Source organism: Mesoplodon densirostris, chromosome 14 (genome assembly GCF_025265405.1).
Source record: "Mesoplodon densirostris isolate mMesDen1 chromosome 14, mMesDen1 primary haplotype, whole genome shotgun sequence".
NCBI classification, from domain to species: Eukaryota; Metazoa; Chordata; class Mammalia; order Artiodactyla; family Ziphiidae; genus Mesoplodon; species Mesoplodon densirostris.
Genome location: NC_082674.1, coordinates 32041378 through 32060998, shown reverse-complemented (window position 1 = coordinate 32060998; position 19621 = coordinate 32041378). Strand labels below are relative to the sequence as shown.

Sequence of the window (19621 nt, the reverse complement as noted above, 5' to 3'; positions counted from 1 at the left end):
GACCGCCTGGAGGGGTGGGATAGGGAGGGTGGGAGGGAGGTGCAAAAGGGAGGGGATATGGGAACATATGTATATGTATAACTGATTAAATTTGTTATAAAGCAAAAAATAGAAAAAAAAAAAAGAGTCATGTACCACAATGTTCATTGTGACACTATTTACAATAGCCAGGACATGGAAGCAAGCTAGGTGTCCATCAACAGATGAATGGATAAAGAAGATGTGGCACATATATACAGTGGAATATTACTCAACCATAAAAAGAAACAACATGTAGTGAGGTGGATGGATGTAGAGTCTGTCTTACAGAGTGAAGTAAGTCAGAAAGAGAAAAACAAATACCGTATGCTAACACATATATATAGAATCTAAAAAAATGAAAGAAGAAATGGTTCTGATGAACCTAGGGGCAGGATAGGAATAAAGATGCGGATGTAGAATGGACTTGAGGACACAGGGAGGAGGAAGGGTAAGCTGTGATGATGTGAGAGAGTAACACTGACATATATACACTACCAAATGTAAAATAGATAGCTAGTGGGAAGCAGCCGCATAGCACTGGGAGATCAGCTCCGTGCTTTGTGACCACCTAGAAGGGTGAGAGGGAGACGCAAGAGGGAGGGAATATGGGGATATACGTATACATATAGTTGATTCACTTTGTTATACAGCAGAAACTAGCACAACATTGTAAAGCAATTATACTCCAATAAAGATGTTAAAAAAATTAAATTAAATTAAACAAAGTGGTCTAAGTATAGTTCTCCCATCATTGTAAATAGAGATGGAGCCACACTCAAAGATATTTTTCTTAAGATGTGTTAGCTCTTTTCGATCTGATGTTCTCAGTCTTACTCTAATAATGCCTTATTTTGAGGGATACAATTGAGCAAGAAAGTTTTGGTAACTCTTTGAAACTTTCTCCGGTAGAACGCTGCTCTCTGACAGAGATCCATGATGTAAAATAGTACACGACTTCAATTGCCTTTATCCTGAGGGTCAGTCACTATACTGTGACAACTCTGAACAAGAATCATCTTCCATATCCGCTTGTTTATACTTCTCTAGATCACATCCAAAGATACAAACAAGCCTAAGGACTTCTGAGGACATTTCCTGTCAATTGAGCAGAACATTTCCCAGATGGTCAAATGAAGTTGAGAGATAGCAGGAAAATTTGAATAAATAACCATAGATAAATAATTCCTGGCTCCCTGAGCCATGATGTTAGAACAGGATCATACTGCTTTCTCCCCAGCTCCTCAAGGCATTCTCTTAGCCCACAGAGCCCCAACAGCTAGATACCAGGCTGTTAATGTTGAAAATGCTGCCCTTTGTTAGTTGGGAAGAAGTTCTAGAAATTTAGCAAGTGCAGTTGCGTGGAAGAGAAAGCAGAGTCCAACTTAAGAGAGTTTGGGGAAATTTTATCAGTAAGCGTATTTCTTCGAGCAAGTTGTTTTAGTTTTTTTTTTTCCCCTCTATATACAAAGTCCTAATGAATTACTTCTTAAAAAGAGGAGTAGGAGAATGGGGTAAGTGATAGGGAAACCATTCTGTAACTGTTTCTTTGGTCTTCGTCTATCTCCATTTCAGACTTTCTTCACTTCTCTTTCATTAACAATAGTTAATTTGGGGCTTCCCTGGTGGCGCAGTGGTTGAGAATCTGCCTGCCAATGCAGGGGACACGGGTTCGAGCCCTGCTCTGGGAAGATCCCACATGCCGCGGAGCAACTAGGCCCGTGAGCCACAACTACTGAGCCTGCGCGTCTGGAGCCTGTGCTCCACAGCAAGAGAGGCCGGGATAGTGAGAGGCCCGCACACCGCGATGAAGAGTGGCCCCCGCTCCCCGCAACTGGAGAAAGTCCTCGCACAGAAATGAAGACCCAACACAGCAAAAATAAATTAATTAATTAATAAACTCCTACCTCCAACATCTAAAAAAAAAAAAAAAAGTTAATTTGGTAGTTATTTTATAAACCTAAAAAAGTCTTCGAATATTTCTTATAAGATCTCCTTCAATGATTATGCAAAATATTAAAATGCTGCATAAACTGTTCAGAAGTCAGGGCAAGGAGAGAATCCAGTTGGTATCAGGATTCATTATAAACTAAAATGCAAGAGACCAAGAGCTTAGGATAAAAATGGGGGGTGTGTGTGGAGAGTGTCAGTGGGGTGCTATGGTCATGAGCAAGCAAAAGGTATAGGAATCAAAATGTCAAGTGTAAGAGGAAGGAGTGAGTAGGTCCCATGGGTCAGGGCAGATAAGGTCAGGAGCCAAGAGGTCAAGTCCATCCAAGGAATGGCCCTAGGAAGTAGAGATCCTTCCAAGTGGGCCAAACTGGGTCAAAGGTTCCATTCCACTTTGTTTACAAATCCTGCCTATGTAGAAACCAGCCTGGGGGTGAATCCAATGAGCAGATGGATATTTCTGATAAAGAAGAAAAGGGAACAAGAATTAATGAACCCCAAAAGCATGCCAAACATTGGACATACCTGCTTGGTTTTCACCACACTTTGAGAGAGAATGTATGTCACGTTTTCGGGTTGCCTCTCACCTTTTGTGCATTTTGCTATGTTTGGGCAGTTCCCTGCCTTATGAGGTCTGCCTCCCTAAAGTCAAGTCAGAGAATTCGCTTCCCCAGAGACCTCAGCAGCTAGAAAAAAGGCATGATGCCTAGGGTCTGCCACTAAGATGCTCCCAGGCAACAGTTTAATCAGAAAAGATGAACCAGAGGAAGGAGGTGATACCTGGGACCCATTTGCTGACAAGGGTGGCAGAGGCATCCAGTCTTCTGGGGTACCAGTTGTTGTAAGAACAGTTCCTGGCCCAGAAGTATCAGTGCTGGCAGAGCTCCAGCAGAGTGTGCATTCCCGGCAGCCATTCTGGGCTCTGGGGGAAAGCAGGGTCAGCAGCTTCCTTATTGGGTCACTTCTGCAGCATACTTTCAGGCCTTGACCCCAGCAGCTTAGCCTTAAGCCTGCTTCTCTAGCCTTGCCAACTGCTCTGTGAGCTACCCAATATCTTTTCTGCCTAATCAGCGTGAGTCAGCTGCTGTTGCTCATAATTAAGAGCCCTGAGTGTTTAGAGATTAAGTATTGCTACTATCCCTTCTTACTGAATGGAGGCCAGGATTGAAAGATGAGAAGAAACTTAAATAAAAGAAGAGAAGTTAAGTAACTTGGGATTGACATATATACACTAATATGTATAAAATGGATAACTAATAAGAACATGCTGTATAAAAGAATAAATAAAATAAAATTCAAAAATTCAAAGAAAAATAAAAGTTAAGTAACTTGCCCAAAGACATAAAGTTCAAAAGCAGCAGAGGCAGAATTTGAAGCCAGGACTGTCAGACTGTAAAAATGGTGGGGCTCCCCATTTATAACAGGAAAAAGATCAGGGAAAGAGCACTTATGTAGGGTAGGCTAGGGAACAGCTTGCATTTCTACAGATTCCAGATACCTTAGTAGTTGGGACACCTTTTTCTCTTTGCTTGCCTCAGTCACTTTTCTGACTTAACTGTGTGCCAATAAGCATATGGGCGATGCTAAAGATAAACCAGCACCACCAATTTCCATTGCTACCTTCAAATATTGCCGTTCACAGTTTGCAAGGGGTGGGACCACTGTCTGTGGATTGCTGAGGAGGTGGCCAACTGTTGAGGGTTTGTTTACCATTGCTTTTGATGAGTCACGGCGAGTTATGCATTATTCATAAACTGAAGGTTTGAAGAAAGTTCCCTTGTGCAATTTCTTCTCATTGGCTCCTCCAATCTAAGACTGAAACAAATAGCAGCAGATAATGAAGTATATGACCCCACCTGCGCTTTCTAATAGTGTGGACTAATACCCGGAGAACCAGAAAGACAGGCTGGAAGAGCAAGTTTTAATTCGGAGTCCCGCCATGTATATGAAAAAATGAAAACTGGGCATACTGATAGATACATAACAGATTGGAAATAATCTGTTGACACCTGAAAATGCCAATATCTTTTATTTTTTCTTTATTTTTATTTTTAATATTTATTTATTTATTTGGCTACACCGGGTCTTAGCTGCAGCAGGCAGGATCTAGTTCCCTGACCAGGGATCGAACCAGGGTCCCCTGCATTGGGAGCGCAGAATCTTAACCACTGGACCACCAGGGAAGTCCCATGAAAATTCCAATATCCTTTAAGGTGAAAAAATAAAAATGAAAACTACCTCAAGCAAGTGCCAGGAGTTAGCGCAGTTCCAACCACAATGTGAAATAGCAGAAATCTGCCTCAGAGCCCTCAGACTTCCATTCTTTCCTCCTTTCTTCCTTCAATGGTTCCCTCAACCTTTCCACTCCTCAAATACCTAGATTAAATTCTCTCTCTCTCTCCAAACTCCATTCAACAACCCACTCATTTGCCTTCAAACCAAGATACAAATGACTAATAGCAACTTAAAAAACGGCTCGTTCCCCAAGCATTTACACTTAAACTCAGTCAAAACCTTAAGAACAGGGACTACGTTTTGTAGTGACCATCAGTCACTTGTAGTTATCCCAAAATCGTTCTTTGTATCTCATAATGAAAATAGTATTCTTTGATATATATATATAAAATTGATGTGTGTCCATTTGACTGGGTCACGGAGTGACCAGATATTTGGTTTAAACATTACTTTTGGGTGTGTCTGCGAGGGTGTTTCTGGTTGAGATTAGCATTTGAATTGGTGGATTGAATAGAGCCAATTGCCCTCCCCCTTGTGGGTGGGCCTTTTGAAGGCCTGAGTTGAGTAAAAGGCTGAGTGAGAAAGAATTCTTACCCTCTGCCTAATGGTGTTTGAGCTGGGACATTGGTCTTTAGCCTTCAGACTCAGACTGGAACTCTATCATTGACTCTCCTGGGTCTCCAGCTTGCCGACTGCAGATCTTGGGACCTTTCAGCTTCCATATTCACATAGGATAATTCCTGATAGATAGATAGATACATACATACACAGATACACAGAGAGATAGATAGAACGATCTTAGTGGTCTGTTTCTCTGGAGAAGCCAGACTAATACACATATGTATTCATTATAAAGTATTAGAAAAATAATGAATCCTGGGAATTCCCCGGCAGTCCAGTGGTTAGGACTCCACGAGTTCACTGCCAAAGGTGAGGGTTCGATCCCTGGTCGGGGAACTAAGATCCTGCAAGTGGCACGGTGCAGCCAAAATAAATAAATAAATAACGAATCCTTGTGGGCCTACCACCCAATCCAAGAAGAAAATGCCTACTGCTCTTCCCTTTTCTATTCTCCAGGCTCCTTCTCAGATGTCCAAAAATATTCTGAACACCTTCCTAACATTTTGATAGTTCTTCACTCTGTAGCTCCTGTCTTCTCAACAACAAATAAACAAATAAAAACTTGTATCTCCCAGTTCTTGTGCAGGATACCTAGGGTAATTCACATTCCGCCAATCAGATGCACCCGTATTAGACTGATTCAAAACCGAGTTGTAGGGCTTCCCTGCTGGCGCAGTGGTTGAGAGTCTGCCTGCCGATGCAGTGGACACGGGTTCATGCCCCGGTCCGGGAGGATCCCACATGCCACGGAGTGGCTGGGCCCGTGAGCCATGGCCGCTGAGCCTGCACGTCCGGAGCCTGTGCTCCGCAACAGGAGAGGCCACAACAGTGAGAGGCCCGCGTACCGCAAAAAAACCAAAAAACAAAAAACCCCGAGTTGTACAGGGCAGAGGCACGGCATGAGGCATTCATATTTCTGGCATGGACTGGAAGCAGCAGTGTGGTGGCTTCCTGATCGTAGCAGATGCTGTAACTCCTTTGGAAGGTCGTTTTGGAATGTGGAAGAGCACACTGGGGTTATTCCCGGAAGCCTAACTAAAGTCTGTTTCTTCAACATTTGTAATGCTTCTTTAAGCTCTATTTCCCCGAATAAATTCCTTTCTGCTTAAGGTAACCAGAGAAAATTCATTGATTACAAATAAAGAACTCTGACCAACACAAAAATTGGACTATAAGTGGTTGCAATCAACAGATTTCAAGGACATGGAACATTAGATTGACTTATCTGACCTATTTGGGCTTGGAATAAGTATTAGGATATCATTAAATGATGGGACACTAGTAACCCATGGTATGTGGGATGGTAAAATAGCAATGTAAATGACTATCTTTTGTCATTTGGAATCAAGTGTCTATTGAAGCCAAATTTTGGCTTCCCTTTTGATTGTTTTCCCACTTATTACATGGGGCTAAGGAATATAAAAATAGGGGTTGGGATGGCTGCCTCTATTAGCTTCTGTGAGCTTTTAAAAATGAAGACAGGCTAAAGAATTTAAATTCTCATACTAAGGTATTGTTAGAGAAACAGGGAACTTTTAGGACTCCTCTAAAAGCATTTTTTTATCTCTTATAGTCACAGGGCTGTCATGGCCAAATGCAAAGCAAACACAGAGTCAGATCTGGGCGGTTACTGAATTTCAATGTAGGTTGAATTCATGTCCTCATTAGATGTCATATATGAAAGTCAGGGCATTATTTGGGAAAGGGGGCCACAAGAATTGGAATGAGGGCATTTGGGAGGATCCAGATGATTCTGAGTACGCTCAAACTCCACTGCACCCCTCTTACCAAAAGAAGAAGTCCTCCTCCCCTGTCTAAAGATGCTCATGTGGCCCTGCTTGAAGATCATATAGTGACCTCATCTGAGACAGTTATCGCCTACAGGAATTCCAGTTCTCCTGCCTTACACCTGTGATCCTTCATTCCCTGCGGACTTGTAACTAGTTCAAGATCTAGCATGTCCTTAGGGGCCAAAACCAAACGTGGAAGGAAAAGATTCACATGCCAAAAGAATTGCAAAATTTTGCTAAAATTAATATTGGCAAAAGCCTAGACAATATATTGGGTATTCTACCAGAAACATAATTTTATGGGCCAAATTATTAGCATGGATACACTAACCAGAGATTCTGCATTCATTCTCCTTAGCTTGAGCCAACTGTTAACTCGATTGGTCAACTGAAACCCGGAGTCCACTGTGGCCTAGCACTGAAGGAAGTTGAAATGCTATGACTCCAGAGACTTAAGGAGATAAAAATATTGGAATGGATTTATCATACAAAACATCTAGCATATACTGAAACTAAGACTAGAGACATTCCCTTTTCTCAGGCGTTGGAGAAAACATTGATGAAGAGAGAACCAGAATCCTTGGAGAGTGCTTTGTTGAATTTCTACTGTACTCTGGGGATGAAGGTGGGAGATACTGCTATTAAAATTAGTTCCCTTATTTCAGCAGGGTTGATGGATGTCCAGAGGGGCAGACACTAAAGAGTAGGATTTAAGTGCCAGAAACAGAGTAGACGCAGTGATTATAATAGCAGAATGATTTGACTTCCAGGGATCTTTTGATGGTGGCTAACTGATCACGGTGTTTCTAAAACTGAACTAGATAGGCAGCCTATGAGGGATGTACTTGACCTGTAAAACTGAAAAATCTTCTAAGCCTGGTGAACCTAGACTTAAATCATCATACCTGACTTAAATCATCACTAGAGAATCTTGGCCTATTTCCAATATCCAGACTCTCAGTTCAGTGAATGAAAAGGAGAAACCTTGAGGAAGCACATTGTAAGAACCTATGAAAATCTTCCTCTATCCCTTCACCAAAAGTACCTGCATACATTTACCAACATAACTGTGTACTAGAGAAAGGGAAATATACCTGTCACAAATTATCGACATGGCTTTGGATTTGTGCTAACCCTTAAGGACCCAGAATGTCACTGTTCCCCCACACAAGTGCAGAGCAGAGCCTTACCTATGGGGATCCAGTGATAAATGAAGTTTGAGTCCAAGTCCATCTCATGGTGGGAACAAAGTTTCTGTTAATCCAACCTCTGGTTATTTGCCCTAGTTCCTGAATTACAGTCTGAATGGATAAATCTGGTAAATAGCAGAATCCTCACATTGGCTTCCTGACCCAAAGTGAGCACTATTGTGACTGTCTTTTCCTAAGAAAATAGTAAACCAAAAGCAATGCTATATTTTTAAGAGAAGTCGGGAAATGAGTTCCACCATCAAAAAAAACTAAAGGAACGGGTGCTTTCTATTATGTCCTCATTTAACTCACCTGCTTAACATGTGTAGTGACTAGATGGATCTTAGAGCATGATAGTGGATTATCAAAAGCTTAATCAGTCACCTCTGTTGCTACCACTCTACCTAAAGCTGTCTGTACTGAAGCAAACTGACAGCACTCTGGCCATCTAGTATGCAGTCATTACGACCACCAATGCTTTTCTCTCTATCACAATAAGCCTAAAATACCAGAAGCAATTTGCTTTCACCCACAGGCAAAGAATCTTCATGTCCTGCCTCTGAGCTACACCAATTCTCTATGCTTCTTTTACATGTGAGAAAAAGGAACTTCTATCTTGTATAAGTATTATTATTTCAGGTTTCCTGCACTAAGAGCTAAACAAAACTCCTAACAACCTATGGTCACCTGATCTATGACAAAGGAGGCCAGAATATACAACGGAGAAAAGACAGCCTCTTCAATAAGTGGTGCTGGGAAAACTGGACAGCTACATGTAAAAGAATGAAATTAGAACACTCCGTAACACCATACACAAAAATAAACTCAAAATGGATTAAAGACCTAAATATAAGGCCAGACACTATACAACTCTTAGAGGAAAACATAGGAAGAACACTCTATGACATAAATCACAGTGAGATCCTTTTTGACCCACCTCTTAGAGAAATGGGAATAAAAACAAAAATAAACAAATGGGACCTAATGAAACTTAAAAGCTTTTGCACAGCAAAGGAAACCATAAACAAAACCAAAAGACAGCCCTCAGAATGGGAGAAAATATTTGCAAACGAAGCAACTGACAAAGGATTAATCTCCAAAATATACAAACAGCTCATGCAACTCAATATCAAAAAAACAAAAACCCAACCAAAAAATGGGCAGAAGACCTAAATAGACATTTCTCCAAGGAAGACATACAGATGACCAAGAGGCACATGAAAAGATGCTCAGCATCACTAATTGTTAGAGAAATGCAAATCAAAACTACAATGAGGTATCACCTCACACAGTCAGAATGGTCATCATCAAAAAATCTACAAACAATAAATGCTGGAGAGGGTGTGGAGAAGAGGGAACCCTCTTGCACTGTTGGTGGGAATGTAAAGTGATACAGCCACTATGGAGAGCAGTATGGAGGTTCCTTAAAAAACTAAAAATAGAACTACCATATGACCCAGCAATCCCACTCCTGGGCATATACCCTGAGAAAACCATAATTCAAAAAGACTCATGCACCCCAATGTCCATTACAGCACTCTTTACAATAGCCAGGACATGGAAGCAACCTAAATGTCCATCAACAGAGGAATGGATAAAGAAGATGTGGTACCTATATACAATGGAATATTTCTCAGCCATAAAAAGGAATAAAATTGGGTCATTTGTAGAGATGTGGATGGACCTAGAGACTGTCATGCAGAGTGAAGTAAGTCAGAAAGAGAAAAATAAATATTGTATATTAATGCATATATGCGGAATCTAAAAAAAATGGTAAAGATGATCTCATTTTCAAAGCAGAAAGAGAGACACAGATGTAGAGAACTAACGTATGGATACCAAGGGGGAAGGGGGGGGGTGGGATGAATTTGGAGATGGTGATTGACATATATACACTGTTGATACTATGTATAAAATAGATAACTAATGAGAACCTACTGTATAGCACAGGGAACTCTATCCAATGCTCTGTGGTGACCTAAATGGGAAGGTAATCCAAAAAAAGGGGGATATAGGTATACATATAGCCGATTCACTTTGCTGTACAGTAGAAACTAACACAACATTGTAAAGCAACTATACTCCAATAAAAATTTTAAAAAACAAAAACAAAAACACCCCCAAAACTCCTAACAGAAATACGGACCATGTCAAAATTCACACTGTACTCAATGGATGTGGAAGGAAGGATGTGGAGCTATCTGGGCCTTTCCTATAAGATAAATGCCCAAGAATGAGAATTTAGAGTCAGATTATTTTTCTTGAAGGTGATTAGAAAGACTGTATTAATTTTAACATTCCACATGCTGCTGGTCCACACACAGTCAAGTTAGATGGGAGATCATTCAAACATTCTAAGTTTGTTTGGCTTTTTAATCCATCAAAGTGGTGGTTAGGCTGAACTGACAAGTTGTTCCATGAGATTGACAAGTCAATTCTAACCCAGCCTTGAATAGACTCAGTCTGTGAGACTCAACTGCTTTTGATTAACAAAATGTCCTCATTTCCACCATATAACAGCAATTTTTAAAGTTTTGTTTTTTGATGTAGACATAGCCACGGACCTATTCGTTTTCTTTTGGTTCTGGAACAAATACAGAATTTGTTAGTTTAACTGAAAGCTTAATCTCTCTAGGCCTCAGTAGGGAAAGAATAATAACACTATACCCACTATAAATTCCATCAGTAGAGGAGTTATGAAGACAAATGAGGCCACATTGGGTCAGTTTCCTGTTTTATGTAAACCTAAAACAAAGTCAGAGTCACACAGGCTTAGAACCATAGGCACTGTTTTTTAGATTCCCAGAAGAAAGTCACTTTATCAACATAAACTTGGCACAATTTTGAAACATAACAGCATCCATCTCACTGGCCCATTGACTTGCTGTAGTAAGTTGTGGTATTTTCCTTATTTTATGCCTAGAGTCACAGAAAGATTAATGTTACAAGTTGAACAGTGTGATATTTACAGCTTAGTATGTTGGTGAATACTGAAGTTCTTTCCTAGGTCCAGCTTCCTGAGGACCACAGGAGAAGGTCACTCATGTGCTATGGAAACAGTGCACTTCTCCTAATGTTTACTCCCCAGATTAATATCCATGTTCAAAAACAGGAAAGACAAGGAAAAGCTACCATCTGTCCTTAGGAGCAGGGGTATATAGTGGTGAATCAATTTCGAGAATATACTGCTTATAAATAAGAAAGAAGATCTGTACCCAGCTCTGGGTCAGAAACAAGCATGGATTTAATAGATGAGAGGCAGCAATGAAATATCACTTCCAGAGGGATCTGCTGGATTCTGAATTTTCAAAATATCATCTCCATCAAGGAGTCTTGTTGAGAATGTCAGCTACATGCTGGAGGATATAAGAGCCACTGAGGCCCTTGAGAAGCTTTATTTCTATGACACTGGGGAGGAAGGCAGTGAATCCTAGGTGATGCTGTAACATGAGTATTGTGGGACCCTTTTTCAGAGCTGGTAGCATAATGAACACATAGACTCTAGGTTATCCATGAAGAGTAACAGAATATGCCACCCTGAAATATGCCACTTTGACAATTGATTATTTTGAGCTGAAGACAGTTGGGAAGAATAAGACACAAAAAAAGTTCTCTGCCCTGCCCTTATTTGCCTAAAAGCAGGATAAAAACTTGTAAAGTTTCCCCCTCTCTCCTCTCTTCCAAGAAAGACAGAAGTTAACCATCAGAGACAACCCTAGACCCTTATCTGCCTAGAGACAGCACCAGAGGAATCTACATAACAAACTTAACTAATCAGCCCTTATCTTCTCCTAGTCCCTCTATCTAGTTACATTCCCCACTGTCCTCCCACCACCAGAAACTCAAAGTCCCTGTCCTTTGTCCTGTCATTTCTCTAAAAATGTATTGTTCTTCTGTTAAGATGCAATATAAGCCCAAGTTCTAACCACCTCTTTGAGTTACTCATCTCTGAGGACTCCCATGTGTATACACAGGTTAATAAGCTTCTGTTTGTTTTCTCTTGTTAATCTGTCTTGTGTCAGTCTAATTTGCAGAGCCCCAGCTGAAGAACCTAGGAGGATAGAGAGAAAAAGAATTTTGTTCCTCCCCTATACCTGGATTAGGCCACCAAGAAGTCAGCTATCACACATATATGAACATGCACCATGGATCAGAAACTGGACTATGACAGAAGATACACATGGGGTAAGACAAGGAGCCCTTGGTGAACGCACAATCCAGTAGAGGAGACAAATGTGCAAGCCAGCCATGAACAAGAGTTTTCAGTCTCCATGTAACCCTCACTCCACACACATACACAAATAGAAAATGCTGTCTTTCTCTGCCCATTGGTCCCTCCCTGGCCCTTGGAGAAGTATGCACCTTTCCCAAACAGTTCCAGAACTCTGGGGATTCAGTCTTGGAGGAAGAAAAGGTAAACACTTAAGGAGATGGGCTTCTCTGGTGGCGCAGTGGTTGAGAGTCCGCCTGCCGATGCAGAGGACACGGGGTCGTGCCCCGGTCCGGGAGGATCCCACATGCCGTGGAGTGGCTGGGTCCGTGAGCCATGGCCGCTGAGCCTGCGTGTCCGGAGCCTGTGCTCCGCAATGGAAGAGGCCACAACAGTGAGAGGCCCGTGTACCGCAAAAAAAAAAAAAAAAAAAAAGAAAAAAGAAATGTTTTTGGGTGTCCTGGTCTTCATTCCTTTTTAAATGGTTTGGCAACTCTAAGGTAAAGTTGGACTTCCTCTTCATTGCTTTGGCCTATTTGGGCTGTTTCTTTTTATTCTGTGTCCTTGCAGAGATTGGACCACATGGGACCTCAGGAGCAGGACTCAGCTTCCCCCTGGATGGAAACCCTCTATACATGAGCCCAGAGGGCACTTTTCACCAAAGCTGCCAAAGAACAATAGTGCAAAGAGCAGAGGTTGAACAGGATCAAGCCGTAATAGTCATTTGTAGAAAACTGGAAAGCCAAATGAACACTGACAACACAACACCATAGTCAGTGCTACCAAATATGGGAGAATGCATGGTAAGGAGGCAATGTGCCAGCCAGAGAACCAGCCTGGGCAGTAGAGAAGCTTCTCAAACTGTAACCAAACACAATCACCTGCGGATCTGATTAAAATGCAGATTCTGCACTTCACATCCATTAGGATAGCTACTATCAAAAATAAACACAAACAAACAAACAAAAACCCCAGAAAATAACAAGTGTTAGCAAGAAAAGAGAGATGCTGGAACCCTTGTACACTGTTGGTGGAAATGTAAAGTGGTGCACCTTCTGTGGAAAATAGTATGGTGGGTCCTGAAACTTTTAAAAATAGAACTGTTCTATAATCCAGCAATTCCACTTCTGGATACACCCAGAAGAACTGAAAGCAAGGTCTCAAGGAGATATCTGTACACCCATATTCACAGTAGCACTATTCGTGATAACCAAGAAGTGGAAGCAACTCAAATGCCCACTGACAGATGAATGGATAAATAAGCTGTGGTATATATATACAATGGAACTTTATTCAGCCTTAAAAAGGAAATTCTGACACATGCTACAATATGGATGAACCTTGAGGCATTAAGCTAAATGAAATAAACCAGTCACATAAACACAAACACTGTATGATTTCACTTATATGAAGTACCTGGAATAGTCGAATTCATAGAGAAGAGAAGTAGAACGGTGGAGTATGGTCAGGCCACTCAAGATGGCTATTCTCTCGCTCTCTCCTGTACATCCCCTGCTCCACCAGTCACTGCAGCACCTACACTCTGCTCGTGTGAAACGTGCTCGCCCCCTGCCCAGCTAGTGATGATTCTAATCCTTAGACCAGAACAGCCACCCTCGTGATAATTGTTGACCTGAGGGGTTGTGAGGGATGTGTCTCAGCTGCTGGTTTCCCTGGTAACTGATAAGCCAACCTGACATCAATTCCCGCTATAAATGGTAGCCTCCTCTCCCAAATAACAAAGGTTGCTGCCACGTTCTACCTGCCATCTGCCATACATGGTGAGGTGTCGCTCCAGGACCCTTGTTTTGGATGTGTAAGATGCCCTGTCCAATAAATCATGGATGTCTCTGTTGCTGTCTCCCGGCTCTTTCTTTAGTTTCAAGGCTGGACAACTACAAAGCTTGCAGGCCTGCAGAGTGCATCCCACACAGAGCCCGGAGAATGGGAAGTTGTTGTTTAATGGATATAGAGTCTCAGTTTTGCAAAATGAAAACAATTCTGGAGATTGATTGCACAATAATGTGAATATACTTAGCAGTATTAAACTGTACACTTAAAAATGATTAAGATGGTAAATTTTAGGGGCTTCCCTGGTGGCGCAGTGGTTGAGAGTCCGCCTGCCGATGCAGGGGACACGGGTTCATGCCCCGGTCTGGGAAGATCCCACATGCCGCGGAGCGGCTGGGCCCGTGAGCCATGGCCACTGAGCCTGCGCGTCCGGAGCCTGTGCTCCGCAACGGGAGAGGCCACAACAGTGAGAGGCCCACGTACCGCAAAAAAAAAAAAAAAAAAAAAAGATGGTAAATTTTATGTTATGTGTACAGTTGACCCTTCATATCCATGGATTCCATATCCACAGATTCAACCAAAGGTGGATTGAAAATATTTGGGAAAAAATTCCAGAAAGTTCCAAAAAGCAAAACTTGAATTTGCCACTCACCAACAACTATTTATATAGCATTTACATTGTATTAGGTATTATAAGTAATCTAGAGATGATTTAAAGTATACTGGAGGATGTGTGTAGGTTATACGCAAATACTACACCATTTTATGTAAGGGACTTGAGCCTCTGCAGATTTCAGTATCAGCAGGGTTCCTGGAACCAATCCCTTTCAGATACTGAGGGATAACTGTATTTTACCACAACTTTTAAAAAATTTATATGCAAATTCTGATTCTAAGATCTGGAGTGGGGCTAGAGATTGTGCATTTCTGGGGGATCTCTTTAAAATTCCAAAGCTCAGGCTACACCCCAGATCCATTCAATCACAACCTCTGGGGGTGGATCCCAGGCATAGGTGGGTTTTGAAGCTTCCCCAGGTGATTCCTATGTGCAGTCATGTTTGGGAACCACTATTCTCCACTGAATTGGTTTTCACAAAGGATCCGCCTCACTCTCTTCTAGTAAAGAACTGATTGAACAGGGACCCCAGAACAGGGACTCTCCATCCAGGCTGCACTTTAGAAGAGTTTGAGGAACATTTAAAAACACTTGCACTTTGGTGCCACCATCTCCCACGTCCCAAGAGGTTTAATTGGTCTGGAGGAAGGCTTGGGCAGATCTTAAAGCTCCTCAGGTGATTTCAGTTGAAAACTCTTAGCTGAGATGTTTCCTATTAACTGCGGCCTCTGCTTAGCCCACCTCTCTGCTCTCTGATCTAGCCACCTGCTCAGACTCTGCCCTTTACCTGTCCTCTGTGCATCCCACACTCTGACATTGGTTTGATTATCCTAGTATTACAGTGTGGTTGATGATTAAGGGAGCAGAGTACAAACTAATCAAGTGTATCCGGTAGGCACTGAATGCTGTCAGAAATCACCAATCTACTTTTGTGCCAATTAGCTCCGTGCCCAGAAAATTTTGATCTAAACCATCCACTTTAGCCTCACAAATGCATTCATTCCTTACAAAAGTCATAGAAAAGTTGCTTGGTTCATGCAACTTGTCCTAAAATGGGAGTAGGATGGGTAAGGGATTTGGAGAATATATATGTGTCAACTTGCCTGGACCACAGGGTGCCCCTGATATTTGTTGAAACATTATTTCTGGGTGTGTCTCTGAGGATGTTTCCAGATGAGATTAATGTTTGAATCTGTAGATTGAGTAAAGCAGATTGTCCTCCCCAGTGTGGGTGGGCCTCATCTAATCAATTGAAGGCCTGCATAGAATAAAAGGATGAGTAAGAACAAATTTCCTCTCTCTGCCTGACTGCCTTTGAACTGGGACATTGATCTTCTCTTGCCTTCAGACTCGAACTTGGACTGGAATTTACTTATACCGTCAGCTCTTCTGCTTCTCAGGGCCTTCAGACTGGAATTGGAACTATACCATTGGCTCTCCTGGGTCTGGACTCCTCAGTCTCCATAAGTGTGTGAGCCAACTCCTATGTATACATATGTATGAATTATATATGTTTATATATGTATGAGTGTGTATACCTGTATATACACACACACATATACATGCATCTGTGCCCTAGTAGTATTTCATTTATTCATTCACCACTTAAAAACATATATTTATTGAAAGCCTACTATATGCTGGACACAGTTCAACATGCTTGAATAAAATCAGCATGCACGGGGCCTCCCTGGTGGCGCAGTGGTTGAGAGTCCGCCTGCCGATGCAGGGGATACGGGTTCGTGCCCCAGTCTGGGAGGATCCCATATGCCGCGGAGCGGCTGGGCCCGTGAGCCATGGCCGCTGGGCCTGCGCATCCGGAGCCTGTGCTCCGCAACGGGAGAGGCCACAACAGTGAGAGGCCTGCATACCGCAAAAAGAAAAAAAAAAAAAAATCAGCATGCACTCTCCCAGCTCTGGCGGCCTCTCTTTCCCAGATTAGTAGTAAACTCCAAATATCTGTACCTTATATACGAGACACAGATTCTATACAGATTAGTATCAGTGCTCGTTAGCAGAACTTCAGCAATCAGGCACCATATTAAGTCCCTGTCTGCCATCTCTGATGTGAGACCCACAGGTTCCTGCCACCTCTGGGGTACAGTGTCAGGCAGGGCTAAGGAGAAAACATACTTTATAAACACTGATTGCTTCTTGTTACACCTTGCTAATGTAATCTGTGTTGCAGATTAGAATTAGCATAATATTATCAGAAATGCTGGGCGAAAATGGTCTGAGGTGCTGTGCTGTTTGTGGTTTTCGTTCTGTTCTTCAGGAAGTTGTTTTAGGAAGGGCATAGCAAGACCTTGTATTTTCTTGCCAGAGTTTTAAGAGAGAACAACTTCTTTGCCCTTTTCTTCTTCAAATAATGAATCATGAGTAATAAGCTACATCACTGCGTCATGTATGACTGCTCCTGGCCAAAGAACATTGAACAAAATTCTGATGTCACAGGTTTTTTTTGTTTGTTTGGGTTTTTTTTCAAGTTCTTTTTGACCTTTCAGATCAAAATTGTGACTAACAGCAATGTTTTGGACAATTCCATTTATGGTGCACTATTTGTAAAGAACCTAAGCCATGGCCTTTCTAGAAATAGAAATAGCTTATACACACCTACACATAAGTATAACTCTTCCTAGCACTAGTTTTCTGCTGATTACATGTGAGTCTCTCTCATCTGCTGTATTTTACTATAAATCCCTCGCAGGCAGAATCCTTGCCTGCTCAATAGGACATATTTCATGCCTGCTGGCCTGTTGGAATTTTGTGGCTCTTGGAATATTGTTCACTCACCTCCTTTAACATTAAGTTCAGACTATGAAAGAGACACTAGCTACTGATCCTCCAGTCAACCTTGAATACAGAGGAGTCAATGGCACTTGCTGGGTCCTCGGAAAATTCCTGTTGAGTGCGTCAGGGAGATGCTTGAGTCCCTCTGCAGCCTTAACTTGGTCTAAATCTCCACTCTGAATGTGGCTCACTCTCTCAGACTTGACAGCCCCTCCCCTGCTGAAAGACATCCCACATTCTGATGTCAGCTTGAACACCCTGGACTGGGTCTCCAGCTCACTTCTCTTGAATCCCCTAATTCCCACACCTCTTTCCTGAAAAAAATTGTTTCCTGACTAGGATGTTAGCAGTCAGGTTCACTCGAAAGTAAAATGAGGGGGCACCTTCAAGATGGCAGAGGAGTAAGACGTGGAGATCACTTCCTCCCCACAAATACATCAGAAATACATCTACACGTGGAACAACTCCTACAGAACACCTGCTGAACGCTGGCAGCTCAAACTCCCCAAAAGGCAAGAAACTCCCCACATACCTGGGCAGGGCAAAAGAAAACAGGAAAAACAGAGGCAAAAGAATAGGGACAGGACCTGCACCAGTCGGAGGGAGCTGTGAAGAAGGAAAGGTTTCCACACACTAGGAAACCCCTTCACTGGGGGAAAAGGGGGGTGGGCGGGGGAGAAGCTTCGGAGCCACAGAGGAGAGCACAGCAGCAGGGGTGCAGAGGGCAGAGCGGAGAGATTCCCACACAGAGGATCGGTGCCGACCGGCACTCACCAGCCCGAGAGGCTTGTCTGCTCACCCGCTGGGGCGGGCGGGGGCTGGGAGCTGAGGCTCGGATCCCAGGGAGAGGACTGGGGTTGGCTGCATGATCACAGCCTGAAGGGGGCTAGTGCACCACAGCTAGCCAGGAGGGAGTCCGGGAAAAAGTGTGGAGCTGCCAAAGAGGCAAGAGACCATTGTTTCGGGGTGCGTGAAGAGAGGTAATCCAGAGCACCATCTAAACGAGCTCCAGAGACAGGCATGAGCCCCGGCTATCAGCACAGCCACCAGAGATGGGCGTGAAACGCTAAGGCTGCTGCGGCAGCCACCAAGAAGCCTGTGTGCGAGCACAGGTCACTATCCACACCTCCCCTCCCCGGAGCCTGTGCAGCCCGCCACTGCCAGGGTCCCGGGATCCAGGGACAACTTCCCCAGGAGAACACATGGCCCGTCTCAGGCTGTAGCAACGTCATGCTGGCCTCTGCCTCCACAGGCTTGCCCCGCATTCGGACCCCTCCCTCCCCCCGACCTGAGTGAGCCAGAGCCCCCTAATCAGCCTCTCCTTTAACCCCATCCTATCTGGGTGGGGAACAGATGCCCTCAGGGGACCTACACGCAGAGGCGGGGCCAAATCCAAAGCTGATCCCCAGGAGCTGTAGGAACAAAGAAGAGAAAGGGAAATTTCTCCCAGCAGCCTCAGGAGCAGCGGATTAAATCTCCACAATCAACTTGATGTACCCTGCATCTGTGGAATACCTGAATAGACAATGAATCATCCAAAAATTGAGGAGGTGGAGTTTGGGAGCAACTGTAGACTTGGGGTTTGCTTTCTGCATCTAATTTGTTTCTGGTTTTATGTTTATCTTAGTTTAGTATCTAGAGATTATTATCATTGGTAGCTTTGTTTATTGATGTGGTTGCTCTCTTCCAGTTTTTATTTAGATATATATATATTTTTATTTTTTTTCCTTTTTCTCTTTCTGTGCGTGTGTATGTGTATGATTCTTTGTGTGATTTTGTCAGTACAGCTTTGCTTTTGCCATTTGTCCTAGGCTCTGACTGTCCGTTTTTTTGTTTGTTTGTTTTTCTTGGTTTTTTTAGTATAGTTTTTAGCACTTGTTATCATGGGTGGATTTGTTTCTTTATTTGGTTGCTCTCTTCTTTCTTTGTCTCTCTTTTTTTATTACTTTTTTATTTTTTTATTTTAAATATTTTTTTTCTATTTTAATAACTTTCTTTTCTTTCCTTCCTTCCTTTCTTTCTTTTTTTTCTCTCTTTTCTTCTGAGCCATGTGGCTGACAGGGTCTTGGTACTCTGGCCGGGTGTCAGGCCTGAGCCTCTGCGATGGGAGAGCCAGGTTCAGGACATTGGTCCACCAGAGACCTCCCGGCCCCATGTAATATCAAACGGTGAAAGCTCTCCCAGAGATCTCCATCTCAATGCTAAGACCCAGCTCCACTCAATGAGCAGCAAGCTACAAGGCTTGACACCCTATGCAAAACAACTAGCAAGACAGGAACACAAACACACACATTAGCAGAGAGCCTGCCTAAAATCATAATAAGTTCACAGACACACCAAAACACCACCAGACGTGGTCCTGCCCACCAGAAAGAAAAGATCCAGCCTCATCCACCAGAACACAGGCACC

The 19621-nt window shown here is 42.8% G+C and overlaps 1 long non-coding RNA gene across 1 annotated transcript in view; it reads right to left on the bottom strand.

Annotated features, from left to right (window-relative positions):
* Positions 1 to 2354: 2354 nt before the first annotated feature.
* The window catches only part of LOC132502136 (uncharacterized), a 45117-nt gene continuing 27850 nt past the window's right edge, over positions 2355 to 19621 (bottom strand). The window contains exons 2-4 of the long non-coding RNA XR_009534398.1: positions 4798 to 4943; positions 3679 to 3783; positions 2355 to 2428 (exon numbers count right to left, since the gene is read on the bottom strand). This is a non-coding gene — a long non-coding RNA (uncharacterized LOC132502136). The remainder of the gene's footprint in view (positions 2429 to 3678; positions 3784 to 4797; positions 4944 to 19621) is intronic.